This window comes from Dipodomys spectabilis, unplaced genomic scaffold (assembly GCF_019054845.1).
Source record: "Dipodomys spectabilis isolate Male_0828 unplaced genomic scaffold, ASM1905484v1 ptg000351l, whole genome shotgun sequence".
NCBI classification, from domain to species: domain Eukaryota; kingdom Metazoa; phylum Chordata; class Mammalia; order Rodentia; family Heteromyidae; genus Dipodomys; species Dipodomys spectabilis.
The window spans coordinates 964,604-978,852 of NW_024871028.1; positions in this window are offsets into that span (position 1 = coordinate 964,604).

The window sequence follows — 14,249 nt, forward strand, 5'->3', positions numbered from 1 at the left end:
GACAGAGTGCTCAACTTGAGCTGAAGAACTGAGGGACAGGGCCCAGTATCAGAGTTAAAGACCCAAGACCAACAAAAAAGTGCAAATATGACTTTAAGTTTCCCCAAAAGGAATGACAAAGGCAATAGTAATCTTCCTAAGTAGAAAAAATAATTCCAAAATGTTTCAGTGCACCTTCTTTTATGGTTTCTTAGCTGGACATATTCTCTTCTTTTAAAAATTGTCAAATATTAGCTTTATAATAAACTTCATCTAATATTTCTTGGTTCAAAGGAGAAGTCCATACAGTTGAAGTCACTTGAATTTATTACTATCTCAGTTCAGACAACCCAGGCAGGAGAGTCTGTCTAAATCTTATCTGTGATTAAACACTAAAAAAGCCAGAAGTGGAGTTTAGGCTCAAGCAATAGAGTACTAGGTTTGGGGGAAGTTGGGCACGAAAGACAACTGTACTGGGACAGGATCCATCCTCTGGGTTCAAGACCCAAAACCAGCACAAACTAAACAAACAAACAAAGAAATAAAAAAACACATGTTTCTTTGAGACCATCCTTAAAGCACTGGTTTGAGAAGAGGCTCCTTTCGCTGATCATACTCACTGGATCCTGCTTTGTGGAATCCTTATTGCTATGGAGAACTTGGGACCAGACTAAAGAATTGGGTAACTGACTCCTGCAACAAGAGAATCATCTCAGGAGTGAAATATCTGTCCATAAGTCTCTTTAAAACTCTCATAACTTTGTTTCTTTGCAGGAGAACACTTTTAAAACAAATTTATTTCCTTTTATTCTATGCTGGCCTTAAAATGGCATATTGTTTCCTTTTGTTATACTCTTAACTAGAAGTTTACAGACAAGGTTTATATAAGTAAAGGACACACTTGAAAAAGTCAGGAACAGAGTTTCCTTCAGGCCTTGGATTCTTTTCTTGTACCGTAAAAATGACAGCACAAATTACCATGATCTTTGTCATTTTCCTATGTTCAACTCCTCTCTTGGGATCAGTTTTCACTTGCAATAACAGTTCCTTCCAATTACTTCCAGTAACAATCTATGGTGCTGCTCCAGGTAAAATGAATATTTTCTGGCTTCATTGAAATAGCACAAGTATATCTTTGAACATGAGGTAAAATGTGTTTCAGAGATAACTTTATAACGAGAAAATATTGAATTTGCATGGCTTATGAAACCTTATTCATGTACATATGGCCGTATAAGATGATGTTAAGTGAAATGGAACCCAAGATAGGGACACAACTTGCTTTTTCGTTCGTGCTATTTTTTAAAAGTATCTAACATGTAGTATGTGAATTTTTGTTTCTCTTCTATTTTCTTCCTCCATGGTATAACCCCTGTTTTCATTATATTTATTGTCAGCGACCTGCATCTTGCATATACATTTTTCTAATGTGGGGAGGGGAAGGGAAATAACAAAATGCTTAAACAAGTATACAGTATGACCTATTGTATCAATGAGTTGTACAAGGCACTATGTAGAAAATTAGCTTTACAACTTGAGGAGGGGAGAAGGGAGTTGGGATTGTGGGGAGGAAAAGGATTGTAGGAGAAAAACAAAAGAGGAGGTAACAATGCTCGATAGATAATGTGCTCATTAACTTTCTTATGTAACTCTAACCCTTCTTTAAACCATTTTTACAATAAAAAACATGAAAAAAACATCCTGGACTACTTTAGTTCAAATTTCTTAAGTGCTCTGTAATTAAGACCAATTTTATGTGGGAAGAATGTTCTCAGAAACATTTTTTGTGTGTGTTTGTTTTGTGCATTATTTCCCAAGTGTACATAAGTTAGAAGTAGGAAAAACAATAGGAATAATAAGAGAAAAAGAAGTTTTGTGCTTAAGTATAATGGTTCAATACACTATAGAAGACTCTTTCAATAAGATAACTTTGAAACAAGAAAATCCAAGGCCAGTATGTAGATCTATGGGAGTGATATAGGGAAAGCATTACTACTAAGTGGAACATGGACGATGAGGCCACTCTTGTTTTCTACTAGGTCTAAATCATGGTAGTTAATCATGCAAATTTGTATAAAGTAGAACAGAAGAGCAATTCTGGTTCCAAAACAAGTCAGATATAAGAGCATGGACTTAACTGGAAAAAAAGGCCATATTGAGAGAGCAGGAAATATAGTAGCAATGAACTGGTGGATAAGATCACATTTCTTTTTCTTTTTTAGTTTTTTTTTTTGATGGTTGTGGGTCTTGAACTCTGAGACTGGGCGATGTCTCTACCCTCTTCAGCTCAAGGCTAGAGCTCTACCATTTGAGCCACAGTGCCAATTCAAGTTTTCTGGTGGTTAATTGGAGATAAGTGCCTCAGAAAACTTTCATACTGGTGCTTGATCTGAACTGTAATCCTCAGATCTCAACCTCCTGAGTAACTAGGGTTATAGGTTTGAGCCACCAGTACCAGGCTTAAGATCACATTTCTAGCAGTACACACTCAGGATATGTAATGTGTATGCTCATCTATCTTTGTATGAAATCTTGAGTTAAAAATCTAGGCTACAAGTCAGACTTTACATTCACAAAAATGTTTGTAGTTTAAAACCATACTCCTGAAAAAATAAAAACTAAGAATGTAAAAGAGTCTGGAAAGTTAAGTTTGCATCCAGCTTCGGCAGAACAGTCTTTGCAACACTGCCTATAATTAACCAGCCAAAAACTGCATTGGATGAATGGCTCAAGTGATGGGATACTAGTTATGAGCAACAGTGCTGAATAATAGCCTGAGGTTTCTGCATACATACATACAAACATTTACACATGCACAGAAGCACTTATATGTGCAAACACACATATGAAACAACTCTCACAATGTGTAGAAAAGTTAGAAAATAATAGATAATATGTCCTGTGTAAGACTAGAATCAATTGATAATTTTTAATATTAGAAAGTCGTCACGTGAACTTTCCCCCCAAAAGCTTGAGACTATTACATAGGTAGTGACCAGAGATAGTAAAAGAGCCAAGTAATAATTATTAAAGGGATCGGATCCATGGAAGAATGAATCAGAGACCCCTGCAGGTGCATCTGAAAATGTTCAAATCCTGTGTCAAATGTTAGAACATCTTTGAAAATTGTACAGAAACAGTTTGAGCAGTCAGTCTAGTGGATAAGATCATCAGAGAAGTTCAGAATTACTAGTATGTTTCTCGATTAAATAAACCAACAAAATATGGCAGGGCAATGCGATACAAGTCTGGAATTCTAGCACTCTAATACAGGAGATTAGAGAGTGGATAAAATAGTAATATCTTCCCTGGACTAGGTAGTATAATTTTGCCTCAGTAAAACAAACGAAAGGACAAGAAAGGAATTCACAGTTGGAAGCTTGGGCTAATTTTGTCATTACTTTTTGAGAAGTCAAGTTTCCTGTTGAAATGCAACTCATATATCATCCTCAGTCATGTTTTGAATGCTCTCTTCATTACAAAATACTTCTAGATGCAAAATAGTTCATGATTCCGAACCAAAAATTTGAAAAATTTAGCATCATTATGTTGGATTCCAAAGAAATAATGAAGGATTACAAAAGCTTAAGCCTGGAGAAACAGCAAAATTATCTAATGTAGGACTTTGTAGACCCTACTAAATTAGAATTTAGATTTAAAATAAATATCTATTTCTTGTAATTTCATATTCTATAGGATACTATAAAATACTTTTTAATTAGAAGTTTTAATTTACAAATTCACAAATGATTCTGGCATTCTATTTGTCTAGAATATTCTTTCAAGAGAGTTGTAATTAGGACTTAGTTAATAGATAATTCCAAAAGTTCATGTATACATGATAATGTGAATAATCTAGAAAGAGTTGACAATAAATGGATGCTATTAATTTATAAATTTAGTAAAAGAGCAATATTTGAGACTTCGGTGTAACATGGTATGAAGAGAGATATTGTTTGAAATCTTTTTTCTTCTACCTGTACATAACAAAGGAAGAAATTTCCTTAATTGTATACCTCTGTATACAATGAGAAAAATACTAGGTTTGGGGTTTGTTTTCATTTTGTTTTTGTTGTTTTGTGTGTCCTAGGGCTTCACGTCTGGGCCTGGGCACTTTTCCTGAGCCTGTTTTTTGCTCAAGTATACTGCTCTACCACTTGAACCTCAGTGCTACTTGTGTCTGGCTTTTCCTGAGTAGGTTATTGGAGATAAGAATCTAAGGAACCTTCCTGCCTGGGTGGGCTTTGAACCATAATATACAGATCTTTGCCTCCTGAATATCTATGGTAGACGAAAATGTATCTATAAATAATATTTTCAAGTTTTCTGATCTTAAGATCACCACTTGAGGGAAAATGATGCAGCAAAGTTTAGTGTAGTGTTCTTTCAACAATAGAAAGGGCATAACATTAGCAGAAGTGTAGAATTTTTTCACAATACTGATAAGCTAGTCATGCTGTGAATTTAGAGAATTTTAAGGTGCACCTTACAAGGTGGAAACTGTTGGGTTAGAATGACTTTACTGCATAAAATGTTCGGATTGATTGTCATTGAAATAATAGCTTACTATGATAAACAAATGTTTACGCTACAGGAATTAATTGTTATAGATACTTCATAGTTTTATCTTCTACCAGAATGTGGCTAGTTTCTCTGTTGACCTTTAAATATGTAATGCCCCATTGGAAACTGCATCTATTGCAGAATTAAATAAAATGCATACAGGCACTGTTTTAAATATCTCTGGTATGGCATGCTCAGAATTTGAAAATGAGTTATTAGTAGAACACATACATTCTGTCCTCTTAACAAATATTCAGTTTTAAAAATTAGGAGTTTCCAGAGAATTGAACTATTTTCTATTTAGTATGAGACAATACTAAAATAATGCTTTTTAAAAAAATAATGGCAAGTATATTCTGAAAATTTTTATAGTTTGATAGCATTCAAGTTGATGATCCTCTGACAAAGACAGGGGAAATTAATTCAAATTAAAAGCCAAATATTGTTCATTTTTAAAAAAATTAATACACATAGAATATCATTTACTATAGAAATACCGTGAAATTATATTTTATGTAGCTTATTTTTAAATTAAATTTTATTGTCAAGGTGATATATAGAAGGGGTTGCAGTAATTGTAAAGTAGTGAATATCTAACAAGTCGAACTTTTTATGCCCTCCCTCATTTTTCTCACACTTTTACTTCATCCCAATACACCTCACAAGTTGTAATGTGAATATCCTACATCTTTTCTTGTGAGTATTTCTATTGCATTGGTTTTCCCTTTGTCCTTTGTCTCGCCATTTTGTTGTTCCTCTACCTTTGCCAAATTAAGATAAATGTGTATATAATACACAGGATACTGAAATCAAATACAGCAGGGAATAAACCATAGGGGAAAACAGAAAAGAAAAAAGAAATAATGTGGTGATTGAAGGTGTTTAATGAGAAATCAAAATGTATAAGTAGTCCTTTGCTATAAGTTAAATCTCACTTTTTCTTTTTGGAGAATATAATGATCAAAGTAATATTTGAGAATCGGCAAGCAATTGTTCAGAATCATGCTTCCAGTGCAAGTGGATCAACAGTAAGTAATCCTCAATACCATTTTCCACAAAGTTTTGTCACAGATACAATCGGCCTGCCTTCTCTTGCTGCTTTCCTAGCCTGGACCTATTCCTTCATTGTACATGAAAAGTGTGATTCAACTGATTTCATTCATATCTGTTCCTAGAATTATCAAGGATTTAGATTCTTGTCTGCAATATGATTAAACCTACGTCTCTTCATGTAGGCTGCTAAAAATGTATTTACCCAATTCAAGTAAATACATAAATTCTATTTCCATCTTTTTTAAACCATAAAATTCTTCTTTCTCTATAAATTGATCAGAGGCATGCATTTGTGGCTATCTGGGTCATTGCACATCTGTCTCTCTTCCTCTCTCTTTAATATTTCTCATAGTTAATAGGATTGCTCTATAATTATCATAATTCATTTTGCTTTTATATTTTTGGTTGCATAATTTTACTTTCTGCTCTGCCATTTCCCAAATCATTTATATAGAAGGCATTATTTCATCTTTTCTCATTCCTAGAATAAGCTGCACATGAAGACACCACTGGTCCTTATTTTCAATCTGTAACTTTGAATACGGAGGAAAATCTTTCCTCTGCTCTCCATCAATTCCCTACTCTCCAGTTAGAATAATTTTGAATAGTAAAAATGGAAAAAGGGAAAATAAATCATGGTGAAAACACAGATGCAGAAAATTCACCGGATTTTTCTGAACAGTTCAACTAACCTGATCTATTAGGGAAATACCTGGACACCTCATTCCCATTGTCACTCAAAGTCTCAGGTTAGGCAATTCTAATGAAGACGAGGAACATGATGAAAAAGAAGTGAGGAATGGTATCAATTGCAAGAAAAATGGAGAAGGATCCATGCAAATTTCTTCTTTGGGCTGCTGAAAATAATCAGGTTATTACACTGCAGAGACTACTTTCCAAAAAGGCCACTCATGTGAATACTAGGGATGACGATTATTATACCCATATTCATCAGGAAGCCTACAGTGGACACTTAGACACTGTCCGTGAATTGGTGACTCAAGCGGAAGATATTCATACAATAACTGTAGATGGCTGAACAACCCTGAGCAGTGCTTATATGTGGAATAATATTAGAGAGGCTTTCTTCTTACTTCATCATGATGCAGATACCAATGGCCCCCTTGCATCTTGCTGGTGGGAATTGAGATAGCAAAGACATGTTCGATCTGCTTCTGTTGAACCATTTTGTCTGAAGATCAACTTGGAAGAAACTGTATTTGATATTGCCAAAAGGATAAGTATGTATCACTACCTCTTTGAAGTTTTGGAAGGCTGTACAAATTGCTCTCCTAAGTCATAATGGTTTGGTTAAGTTTCTTAAATTTCAAAAATGCCATTGCATTCTTTGTTTCCATACAAAATATTTTCACAATCCAAATAACAATAATAGCTTACTATAACATTTCATAGATTCCATGGAAGTCTTCCAAGTGAATTGCCTGACTTTGATGTCAAAATGTATTCAAGAGTTAGTTGTATACATATATAATGATTTTTGGAGAGTTTGTGCTTTTTTATTGTAATTAAGTGGTTACATAATTTCCCTAATTTCACAGTATTGTGGGATAGTGATGCTCAGTTAAAGTCACAAACACATTCTAACATTTCTGTAGCAAATTGTCTATCACAGTCTATAACATTTATGAGTTCTATGAGCTTTGCGATACAGTTATTACTTCCACATTGGTTGGTATGTACATTTCTTTTGTTTTGCATAACATCAGCTGTTCCCTTTTTCCCACTTGTTTTCTCCCTCCCATCCCTGCCATTAACTTGCTTAGTTCATTTTGGTCAATATCCAGTGCAGCTGACGGGTTTTTCCCTGATTCCCTCTACTTCTATGTCATCTTCCTGGCTCCCCTCCATTGTACACATATATACCATATATGTGATCAGCAGCATGGGGTTATTTAGTAGAGATTCGACCAGATGAGTGGAAGTCCTTTGTTTCTTCAGTCCTGTTAATTTTGTCGTATTGCCTAACATTTTGGTTTTAACATCCACTTATCAGGGAGAACATGTACTGTTTGTCTCTTTGCTCTTGTCTTACCTTGCTCAACATGATCACCTTCTAGCTCCATCCATTTCCCTGCAAATGCCATTATTTTTTCATTTCTAATGGCTGCATAATATTGCATTGTGTATAGATACCACAATTTTGGGATCCATTCATCTGTGGTGGGACATCTGGGTTGTTTCCATATCCTGGCTATTACGAACAGTGTGGCAATAAACATGGAGGTGCATGTGTCCCTGTATACAGGTTCCTGTTGTTCAGGATGGATGCCTAGAAGTGGTATGACTTGGTCATAAGGGAGGTCAATATTTAGCTTTCTTAGGACTCTCCAGACTGTTTTCCAAAGTGGTTGTATAAGTGTACATTCCCACCAGCAGTGTAGTAGGGTTCCTCTTTCTCTGCATCCCCTCCAGCGTTTGTCATTGGCTGACTTGAGGATGTGGGACATTCTGACTGGGGTAAGGTGGTATCTAATGATTGTCTTTATTTACATTTCCTTCACAACCAGGGATAGTGAACATTTCCTAATGTGTTTCTTTGCCATTCTTATCTCTTCTTCTGAGAAGTCTCTCTTTAGTTCCCTTGCCCATTTAGTAATTGGTTTGTTAGGTTTTTGAGGTCCTAGTTTCTTGAGTTCCCTATACATACTGGATATTAACCCCTTTTCAGATATAGTGCTGGTAAATCTTTTTTCCCAATTAATTGATTGTCTTTCTAGCTTGGTTGCGATAGCTTTAGCTTTGCAGAAGCATTTTATTTTAAGGTAGTCCCATTTGTCATGTCTCACTCCAATTTGTTGTGACCCTGAGACTCTGTTCAGGAAATTCTTTCCTGGGCCTATAAGTTCAAGTGTCTCTCCTACTCTGCCTGCAGAGGTTTCAGAGATTCAGGTTTAATGTTAAAGTCTTTAATCGATTTTGAGTTGATGTTGGTGAATGGTGATATGCTGGAGTCCACTTTTATTATTCTGCATGTGGCTGCCCAGTTTTCCCAGCACCAGTGGTTGAAGAGGCTGTGTTTCTTCCATTGTCTGTCTTTGGTTCCTTTGTCAAATATCAGCTAACTGTAGGCATGTGGATTTATTTCTAGATCTTCTATTCTATTCTATTGGTCTTTGGGTCTGTTTTGGTGCCAGTACTATGCTGTCTTTGTTATTATGGCTCTATAGTAGAGTTTGAAGTGCGGCATGGATATCCCTTCCATGTTGTCTTTATTCACTAGAATTGTTTTGGCTATTCTAGGTATTTTGTGGTTCCATATGAATTTTTGGACTGTTTTCTGTATTTCAGAGATGTACATCATTGGGATTTTAATAAGAATTGCATTGAATTTGTATATTAATTTGGGCAGTATTGCCATTTTCACTATATTGTCTGCCTATCCAAGAGCATGGGAGGTCGTTCCATTTCCTAGTGTCTTCTGTAATTTTTTCTTTAACTTTTTATAGTTTTCATTAAATAGTTCTTTTACATCTTTGGTTAGGTTAATTCCTAAATATTTTATTTTGGGAGAGGTTATTTTGAATGGGGTTGCTTCCCTTATTTCCCTATCTGCTTGTACATTGTCAGTGTACAGGAAGGCAACTGATTTTATTGGATTGATTTTTGTATCCTGCCACTTTGCCAAAGTGATTTTTGCTTTCTAAGAGTTTGGGGATGGAGTTTTTGGGATCATGAAGGTATAGTATCATGTCATCTGCAAAAAGGGATAGTTTAATTTCTTCTTTCCCTATGCAGATCCTTTTAATGTATCCCTTCCACTCCTCAAATTTATATATATATATATATATATATATATATATGTATATATATATATATATATATGTATGTATATATAAGATACAGAACACTGGAATCAAATACAGTGAAAACAGGTGTTTACCATGGGGGAATAACGTACAAAAGAATCACATAGTGCATTATAAGCATATTAAAAACAAAAGAAAGAGAGGAAAAACCGCTTGTGTCTCTGACTTGGGGTACATTTCACTTAACATCATCTTGCATGTTCATATGTACCTAGCCTTTGATCTTCTCTGCTTGTCCTAGACATGTACTAATCCTTGTAAACAAAGTTAAAACAAGGTAAACTATGGGACCTATGTTTCTTTGGGTCTGGCTTACTTCACTCAATATAATTTTTACCAAGTCTTTCCATTTCCTAACAAATGGGGCAGTGTCATTCATTCTGATGCAATCCTAGAATTCCAGTGTGTGTGTATGTGTGTGTGTGTGTGTGTGTGTGTACCACATTTTCTTGAACCATTCATCTACTGAGGGGCATTGGTGTTGTTTCCATATCATAGCTATGGTGAATAATACTGCACTAAACATGGTTGTGCTGGTAGTTGTGTGATCATTTGGGTAAGTGTGCAAAAGTGGGGTTACTGGGTCATTGGGGATCTCTAGGTGGAGTCTTTTGAAGAAATTCCATTATGCTTTCCAAAGTGGTTAAACAAGTTTACACTCCTACAAGTAATGCAGTAGGGTTCCCTTTTAGCCACATCCCCACCAGCATCTGTCATCATTACATTTCTTGATTATAGCCATTCTAACTGGAGTGAGGTGTAATCTCAATGTTTTGATTTGCATTTCATTTAGGACTAGAAAAATTGAGCATTTCTTCATTTGTCTAATGGACATTCTTTATTTCCTCTTCAAAGAAGTCGCTCTTTAAGTCTTCAGCCGACTTAGTTATTCGGCAGTTGTTCCCTTGAGGATTTGTTTTTGTGGGATTTATGATTTTGAGTCTAAGTATATTTTAGATATAAGACTTTGTCTGTTTTATGACTCATGAAGAACTTCTCCCAGTAAGTGGGCTTTCAATTGATCTTACTATCTATGAGCTTTACCTTGCAGAAGCTCTGCTGTTTCATGCAATCCCATTTCTACAACCTTTTTGTGATTTGTTGTTTCTGGTTCTCTATTAAGAACATTTTGGCCTGTGCTAAAGAGCCCTAGTTTCTCTTATCCTTCATGTAATGTTTTCACGGTGTCTGCTTTTATTTTGAGGTCTTTGATCCATTTTGACTTGATTCTCATGCAGGGTGATACACACACACACACACACACACACACACACACACACACACACATATGGCTAGCTTTAGTTTTTATTCAGGTGTTTAACCAATTTTAACACCACCATTTACTGAAAAGGCTGTCTTCCTTCCATTCTGTTTTTTTTAGCTCCCTTGTCAAAGATTAGGTGGCTATAGGTCAGTGGGTTTATTTCTGAGTCTTCAGTCCTATTCCATTGGTCCTCAGTACTGTTCTTGTGCCAGTACCAAGCTGTTTTTATTACAATGGCTTTTTACTGTAGTTTGAAATTTGGAACTGATATTACTCCAGTGCTGTTCTTTCTGCTAAGAATTGACAAACCTACAGCCAGCATTATACTTATTGGTGAAAAGTTAAAGCCATTTCTTATTAATTCAGGGAAGAGATAAGGATGTCCGCTCTCTCCACTCCTCTTCAAATTAATATTAGAATGCTAGCTGGGACAGTAAGACAAGATGGAAAATTAAAGGGAATCCAAATAGGGAAAGATGAAGTAAAACATACAAGATGACCAATGGAGTAGAATTGAAAACCCAGAAATGAACCTATAGTCCCATAGCCATCTAATTTTTGATAAGGGAGCTAAAAAAATACAATGGAAAACGAGAGCATCTTCAGTAAATGGTACTGGCAAAATTCGTTAAGTACTTGTAGAAAAGTAAATCTAGATCCTTATTTATTACCCTTTCAGAATCAACTCCAAATGGATTAAAGTCTTCAGAGTCAAAGCAGACACTCTGAAAATATTACAGGATGGAATAGGAGCAACCCAAGATCTCCTTGGCACAGGCCTTAATTTTCTTAATGGAGTCCCAGAAACACAAAAAAAAAATCAAAAAAAGTTTGGACAAATGGGATTGCATGCAATTGCAGAGGTTCTGACTGGCAAAGGACATAGCTAGCAAGATCACTAGAAAGCCCACGGATTGGGAGAAGATCTTCACTAGTCATAAAACGGACAAGGGTCTCATACCTAAAATATACCTGGAACTCAAAAAATTAAATCCCCCAACAACAAATCTTCAAAGAATCAACTGCCCAATAAATAAATGTGCTAAAGACTCAAAAGAGAATTTCTCTGAAGATGAAAGAAGGATGGTCAATAAACACATGAAGAAATGCTCAAACTCTCTGGCCATGAAAGAAATGCAAATCAAAACAGCATTGAAATACCACCTAACCCCAGTTAGACTGGCTATAATCAAGAACTCTAATAACAGATGCTGGAGGGGATGTGGACAGGAGAGAACCTTACTGCATTGTTGGTGGCAGTGTAAACTTGTTCAACCACTTTGGAAAGCAATATGGAGGTTCCACAAAAGACTCCACATAGAACTCCCCTATGACCCTGCAATCCCACTTTTTGGCATTTACCCAAATGTTCACAAAAAGACCACACTAAAGCTTCCGAACGACAATGTTTATTGCATCATTATTTACCATAGCTAAGATATGGAACCAACCCACATGACCCTCAGTAGATGAATTGATCTAGAAAATGTGGTATATATACACAATGGAATTCTATGCCTCCCTGAGAAAGAATGACATTGCCCCAATTGTTAGGAAATGGAAAGACTTTGAAAAAAAATTATATTAAGTGAAATAAGCCAGGCCCAAAGAAACATAGGTCCCACGGTCTCCCTTATTTACAGTAACTAGCATATGTCTGAGTCAAGCAGAATAGGTCAGATAAGTTGATGTTAGGGAAATGAACCCTAAGATATCTATTCAAATGTTTTTTTTTCCTTTCATGGGATTATTTCTAACACATTTATAAGATTATTTCTTTGTTGCTTTGTATGTCCCTCCCCCATGGTATAACCCCTGCTTTCATTGTATTTGATGTTGGTAAAATTTGTGGAAGGGAAGGGAAAAAAAACAATCATTTAAATAGGGATACAGTTGGACCCATTGCAACAATGAGATGTTCAAGTCGTTATATCGAAAACGAACTTTACTACTTTGGTGGTGGGGAGGAGGATTGGGTGGGGGCATGGAAGGAGGATGGGAAGGGATGGGAAGGGGAAACAAAGTAGGAGGCTACAATGCTTCAGACGAAATGTACTCATTATCTTCCAAGGTAATTTTAATCCCTTTGTACAATTTTTCACAATAAAAAATAATGAATTTAAAAATAGAAAAAAAGAAGAAAAAACATGAAAATGACATGATCTTTTATTTAATGGACCCCATGGACTCCACTCCCACGTTACGTGAGCTGATCAGAAACTTTGGCCAACTAGAAGAATACAATTTTGTCTCAATAAAACCAAACAAGAAAGGAATAAAAAATAAACAAGAAAGGAATACACAGTTGCAAATTTGGGCTAATTTTGTGATTATGCTTTGAGAAGTCAAGTTTCCTATTGAAATGCAACTCATATATAATGTTCAGTTTTGTTTTAAATTTTGTCTTAATTACAGAACATTTCTAGATGCAAAAGAGCTCATGATTCCCAACCAAAAATTTGAAAAAGTAAGTATCATTCTGTTAGAATCTCAAGAAATGATGAAGGATTACAAAACTTTAAGCCTGATGAAATAGGAAAGTTCGTTTAATGTAGGACTTTGTAGACCTGGCTAAATTAGAATTTAGATGTAAAATAGATATTTTATGTTTGTAATTTAATATTCTATAGGATACTACAAAATTCTTTTCAAGTAAAAGATTTAATTTACAAATTCATTAATGATTCTGGCATTCTAATTGGCTAGAATATTCTTTCAAATAAGGTATAATAAGAACTTTGTTAATAGATAATTCCAACAGTTCATGTGTAAGATGATAATGTGAATAATCTAGGCAAATTGTCAACAAATTGATGACATTAATTTACAAATATAGAAAAGGAGCAATCTTTTGAGATTTTGGTGTAACTCGGTATGAACAGAGTAATTGTGTGATATTTTTTTCTATCTGTACATAACACAGGAAGAAATTTCCTTAATTATGTACCTCTATACAATGAAAAAAATGCTAGGTTTGAGGTTTGTTTTTATTTTGTTTTTGTTGCTTGGTTTGTAGTAGGGCTTTACCTCTGGGATTAAGCACTGTCCCTGAGCCTGTTTTTGCTAAAGGCTACTGCTCTACCACTTGAACCTCAGTGCCACTTGTGTCTGGCTTTTGCTTATGAGTTTATTGGAGATAAGAATCTAAGGAACTTTCCTGCCTGGGTGGACTTTCAACCATAATCTTCAAATCTTAATATTAAGATATACAGATCTCCTGAGTATCTATGATACATAATATATATATATAATAAAATAAATAAAAAATAAAATTAAAAATAAATAATATTTGCAAGTGTTCTGATCTCAAGAATACCACTGCAGGGAAAATGATGTAGCAAAGTTCAGTGTAGTATTTTTTTCCAAAATAGGAAGGGCATCACATTAGCAGAAGTGTAGTATTTTTTCACAATAGCGATAAAGTAGTCATGATGTGAATTTAGGGAATTTTGAGGTGCACCTTACTAGTTGGAAATTGTTGGGCTACGATGACTTTACAGGATAAAAACTTGGGATTGATTGTCATACAAATAATAGCTTACTCTGATGAACAAATGTTTACT